Source organism: Falco rusticolus, chromosome 4, assembly GCF_015220075.1.
Source record: "Falco rusticolus isolate bFalRus1 chromosome 4, bFalRus1.pri, whole genome shotgun sequence".
NCBI lineage: Eukaryota > Metazoa > Chordata > Aves > Falconiformes > Falconidae > Falco > Falco rusticolus.
In genome coordinates this window covers 42,802,301-42,808,878 of record NC_051190.1, presented here as the reverse complement: position 1 = coordinate 42,808,878, position 6,578 = coordinate 42,802,301, and positions in this window count along the sequence as shown.

Genomic DNA, 6,578 nt, shown 5'->3' with positions numbered 1-6,578 from the left:
CATTATTATTCTGTTTTCTCAAATAATGAAGTCCCATAGAAATAAACTAATGAAAATTAATATCATACCTCTTTCCTTCGAGCAACCTTATATTCTCAGCTGTAGCTGCTACTAATTCAAACAGGATTAGTAGACTTATTCTAACAGAATCAGACTGCACTGAAATAACCAGGCAAATATTGCAAAACAGGAATTACTAGCAAGAGAAAAACGTTATACCAAAACACCAAACTTCTCAACATAATCAGTACAATACAGGATTTAAGTGTTCGGGATAATGTGCCATCTCTGATTGTCCTTGTCTGGAAGAGTCTAGCTTAAATGCTTACCCCATCCTTACATTCTCCTCCTGTCTAGCAATGCTAAATTTGGTGTTTGGAATTAGAGGAGGCTGAACAAAACTTGATTCACAGAAGCTGAAGGGCAATTTCAGTGCAACTACTTCAGGTACACACATAGCCTGTATTCACTGAGAAAATTCGGTTTTTCATATAAATAAGTATGAAGAAAGTTTGCCTATTTATATGAACTATTTGTGACTTGTGATATTTGCCTAAGTCTGAAAGGTCTTACCTGTTTAGAAACATGTCCTATCTATCATTAGATCGCAAAGGACTTCACGAGCAAGGACAGTACCGTTGCTCTGTTGCGACTAATGAGAAAGTTAAGACAAAATAGGAATGGAACCAATGTACAGGAACATGATGCGCTTGAAGTGTGCTGAAATTATCCTTCAGTCTGTAAGTCAAGATTGTTGTAGCAGTGGAGTACTGCTCTGTGGTGGAGGGGAGAAGGATGGAACAGGATTTGAGATCTGACTCTTCTGGATGACAGCTGAAACATATTAACAGCGCAGTAATGCTAGTAAAGGATTTGAGGAAGAACTAGTTTTAATTAATGGTAAAGCAGCATGTTTGGGACAAAATGGAGTAATAATGTTTCACTGTTTGCGTTTCTTCCTGGATTTACTCACACTCATTTACAGAGTAACTGGCAAACTACTCTGCAAAAAACTCTAATAACTGAGCTGTTTCCTGCTGCCTCAGAGTCCTCTCTACAGGGCGGCTTTAGGAACACACAAACCTCATTTTACGCTGGACCCATGCCAAACGCGAAACAATGCTAGGTTTGAAAGTCTCCTGAGCAAACTGGCTCTGTTCCTTATCCTTTGTTTTGTGTGGGTGGTGGCTTAATCTAGCTACCAACAAAAGTAACATTGCTGAGGCACGCCAGGCTGAGAGGTGCCGATACTTCGTGTGAGTTAACTTCAGCTCTCACCGAATGTGGCTATGGCTGAGCCGTCTTACACTCAGGTTCTCTCCTTCAGTTAGAAAAGCCATATCTCCTGGCTATTGTGTCCGACCATTTACACAGTGATATGTTTCTAAAGTTCTGAAATCATGGGAAACCATTTTGGTACACAGGATTGGGAAGTGACATCCAGGTCTACTTCTGATACTCGTTAAACCCCTCTCTCACTGACTACACTGCATCTTGACTTTCTAAAGGAGGGTAACTCCATAGTCGTGTTGCACGTGACTATGGGGAGGGCAGGCTGCTCCATCCAGTCAGCTAAAGCCAAATGATGGCTTTTGGGGAGGAATTTCTCTGAGTATAGGGAAAGTTCTAGAAATAATGGTTTTGTATTGCAATGTATGACTGCAGAGCAGTTCAAGGGGTCCTGGTGATGTGCTGCTGGAGATCTCTGTTACTGAAGACTTCACCTGTAATCTGGTTTGAATGAATAGTCATACCTTGCTGTTTCTTACACAGAAACACTTCACAACAAACTTCTATCACAGAACCCCCTTGAGACATGACTTTAGGTGGGAGGAACGAGGAATCTCACCATTTTTTTTCCCAGCAAGGAAGACACACTGGTAAGATTTTCCTCCCTCTCTATGCCTTTGTATGGAGGCAAGGGAGATTTTATTACTTGCTTCTCTTACTACCAAACTATAGTATAAAGCACTTGTATTTGTATTTCATATACTATTTTTACAATTTATGAAGAATAATATTTGTGTCGAGCTGTTAAATATTGACAGTAGTCCCACCCTATTTATCAAATACTGACAGCTGACCAAGCAAAGGAGAAAAAATTATTTGGAAATTTGGATCTTCTTAAAGCCTTTAAATATATTTCTAGAAGTTGGAGGCTTTCCCAGTTCACACAGCTACTCTAATAGCTAGAAACAGTTGCTCCCTTCCTTATGCCAAGAACTCAATTAAGAAATACACAGCAGAAGGGAGGCACCTCTGAGAGCACTGAATTCCTTTACTAGTTCTTGACAGAAAGAGAAAAAAAATAATCTTTGTCTGAAAACAATCAACATCAGTGAAAAGTCCACCTGAATCACAGCCCTGAATTTGAAAATTTGGGAGCTTTGGGCTGGAGATGGTGGGGCTGAACAATAGTTCTGAACATCACAAATTCCATCTCCTTCCTGACTGTGCTTTGTTCAGCAATGTTCTCTCTGAGATCTCAGCCCTCGTTTTGGGTGGAGTACTCACTTGGTACATTGTCAGTGCAAACAACACTGAACTTGTTTGAACACAGTGTGAACTCCTGAGTGACTGCCTAAACCCATAGATCTATGACAGTTAGTACTGTTCTTTAAGAGCATCATTTTGCCTGAGAGCACTAATTCCCTGAGATTCAGCTACTATCAGCAAGAACAAATTTTTACTGAGTACTTCAAAAATAACAACACTGTACAAAAATCATCATCTTCCCTAACTATAACTGATGAGAAGACACTAAGTATATTATCCTAGTGGGAAAAAAAAACACCTCAGTGAAGAAAATGCTCTTGTCTTTCATTAGTGGTGTCCACACATGCAGCACACTTCATGTTTGCTGATAGTGTACATCCTCTTTTTAGAAGTAAACAGTTTTCTTTAGGCTACTGAAAAGGAGGAGACTTCCATGGACCTACGCTATAAACCTCTATAAATCCAAAAAGGCCAGAAATAAGTCACCATTTGCTTCTTAGAAGTCAAGGTAGATTGATAATGCAGAAAATGTGGATTGTAGTCTTGTTCTGCTGCTGATTTACCACATAAATGAATCTACACTCAGCATCCGGAATGAAGGTAATCCCAGTTGTGGGATTGTGGGAATACGTCAAAGGAAACACATTTCTAACAATCATAAGGATACTCACCCAGATAAACCTGAGAATCTCTTAAAAAGACCCCAACAGAATATAAATTCTTTCAGCTTTTTTTCCATAGATCTCTCTTCTTACGAACTAGGTTATTAATTATTGTACTCACATGCAGCCACAGACATCAAGAAGCCAGATCTACTGTATTTCCATGTATAAACTCAGAAATTTAATGAAAGATAAGATCTGTTTTATAGCAAATAGACTAATGCAGAAAAGACCAAAACCTGTCCCTGCCTGTTTCAAACAATGAGATAATTTTAGTTCCAGACAAGCTATTTCCTAACATTATCTAAACTATAGCTCATAAAGGTTTATGGACTCAACCTCCAGAGTAAGAAAACAATGGATCTAAGTATCTTCACTAACGATAATCCCAGTTCAGTGCCACAAGGTTCCTGATTATAGTGAAGGTAGCTTATTTTACCCAAATCTACTAGGGGTTCACTCCTACCTCCCTCATTTTTTTAAATTTTAAAATCACAGCAAGGAAGCAGAATTTTTCCTGTACAGATTAAATGCCTTGCCACACAGAATTTACAGACTGTGTCCCCAGTCAATATATGTGATGGTGCTCATGGCAAATCTTTTTGGTCTAGCTATTCACCTAGGTAAGGCCTGGCATGTGCTTTCAGCACAGGATATTAAGGTGTGAATTACAGGAGACAAGGAATATTAACTATGGAGACAAAAGAGTAATGAGATTGGAAATTTGCATTTAAATACCATTACTGTTTGGTAATACAGTTGCACAATTGCACTTTTTCATAACATAACCGTGTTTTAGTTTTATTAAGGGGGATAGCATAGGAGGCACCTCTCAACACCTGCATCCCCCTGCCCTCCCCCTTCCTAGTGGTGCATTTTGGCATTTTCATTTTTACCAAAAGTCAAGGAATGTTCAGTTCTGTATTTACTTACAGCACCTGCAGGCCCACTAGGTAATAAGAAATCCCAAATGAAATGAAGAATACATGCCAACAGTTTGTTAAGTAACTACTGTCTTGGGTAAGGTTAGGCACTGACTTTGACCTCTGCAATATTCAATCTGAAGATACGAAGTTGGGAGTCAAGCCTTCAGGTCATCACTCTGCAGCTGCTTCAGCAACACTCATTTCAGAGAATCACAGAACAGCTGATGTTGGAAGGGACCTCTGGAGGTCACCTAGTCCAACCACCCCCTTACTCAGAGCACAGTCAACCAAAGCACATTGCTCAGTGCCGTGTCCAGTCAGGTTTTGACTGTTACAAAGGATGGAGACTCTAAAACCCCTCCAAGCAGCCTGTTCCAGTGTTTGATAACCCCCACAGTAAAAAAGTTTTGTCTTGAGTTTAAATAGAATTTCCTGTATTTTCACCTGATCCTCCTCTACCAAGCATAACTCTTCCTTGCTCCAGACTTTCCCACTTGTCCTAAGGACCTGAGATTTCTGAGGACATATCTTATCAATAAAGACCAAGGGTGAAGAAATCATTGAATATCCCAGCTTTTTCTATATTGCTGTCCCTGTGACCCCCGCCCCATTCACCCAGTAGTCCCACATTTTCCTTAGCCTTCCTTTTGTCGCTGATACACTTGTAGATGCCTTTCTTGTAGCTCTTCCATCCCCTCAGGCTTGGACCTCTGTACACCTCCTGGATGACCTGACACTGCTTTCACCTCTTGTATGCATCTCTGTCAAGCCTGAGCTTTATCAGCAGCTCCTTGTTAATCTGTGCAGGTCTCCTGCCACCTTTGGTTTATTTCCTGCCCATGTTAATGGGCCATCCTTGAAAAAACAGTAAGACCTTGGTGATCCCTCTTCTCTCTAGGACCATATCCCATGGTGCCTCTGAACAGGCCAAAGTCTGCTCTCCTGAAGTCCAGGGCTGTGATCCAACTATTTGTCTTGTTTCCTTTCAGAGCCTGATCTTCAGAATTAGGTTCCTTGAAAGAAGGAAATAAAAAAGATCCACAACCTGGATACGTCATGTGAAACCTCTGACATTAAACATAAGGAGAAGTTAACTCTCTCCTGATGGTAGTGCTACAGAAAAATCCCTGATGTTATTTAAGTCTGTTCCTTACAAACTAATTCTGTCCTTTTCCCCATGAGAACGGTGGTGGGTATCATTAAGTTAGAAGAACTTAGGAAACTCTTCCCTCTCACACTCTCCTTTTAAAATCAGTTTTTCTTTTTTATTGGTGGAGACTGTGCCTGGAGCTTGTTCTTCAGCATGCTTCTCCATGCTCTTCTTCAGAGCAGATGCTGTACCTTCTTTGAGACAGATCCAGCAATTCAGTATAACTGACCTCCAAGCCTGTTTTATTTCACTCACTTTTTTCAAAACTACACATCTATTACTCATCATTGCTAGGAGGTAGAAAGGAAAACTGTAGGTTGATACTAAAGTGGTGCACCCACCCTTCTCTCTAGGGAAACCATCTTCTTATGTCTTCCTCATCCCATATGTCATCTTGAAAGTTTTTAATCAGAAGACATTGCTCATTCCCTAGTACAGAGGAACTAAGTATTAGCTACTTGGAAAAATAATAACCTCTCAGAAGATCCCTTTCTGAAACCATATTAAGTCCAATCATTTCAAACCAATGTATTTAGGACTTTTACATTTGAATTTGAATCGAGACAGTCTGAACTGTTACTCACCCCCAATCCATGCTACTGTTTTTGCCTCAGAACATGATCAAAACTTATTTTTGTACAGCAGTAACACATAGGAGACCCAAGAGATCTGTACTTTTCACTCTGCATAGGCATAATGTCATTGTCATTAATCAAAACATATTATAATGATACACTCTTACACAAAAAAGTGATCAGAATCAGTGAGTCCCCTGACACTGTTTATGACTGCAGACAGTGTGAGCCCCAGGGTAGGCTGGTCAGTACAAGAGATCTACAGATAAAAAAGGATTTTCTGGGATTTCCTCCCTCTCCAGAAATTACAGGCATGAATGTAACACATTATGATCATGCATTTCCCTAATACAACACAATACCTGACAGCTTTTGGAAATAATGGCAAAGTACATGCATCTAAACTATGTTTAGTAAAGGTGAGATTTCAAATTTCTGTCTCCTTGAATCCCAATAAAATAATTTTTTGTTAGATGATTGGGTTTAACTGACAAGCAGCTACAATACGTGCTTGTCACTATACACAATGGCTTTGGCTCATTTTCTTTCATCATCGTGAAAGAAAGTGTATGGGGCAACACATTTTATAGAAGCAGCTCATGAGAACAGGAGAACTGCAACACAGAAGTAGATATACCAGTGACAGATGCAAAAGCAGATTGCTCCAGACCTGGATTCTGACACCAAAGTGGTAGTTTACAAACTACCATGAAATTTTCAGTTGATTTCTGCATGTCCTCCAAATTCTTTTAAGAAGGAAACCCACTCC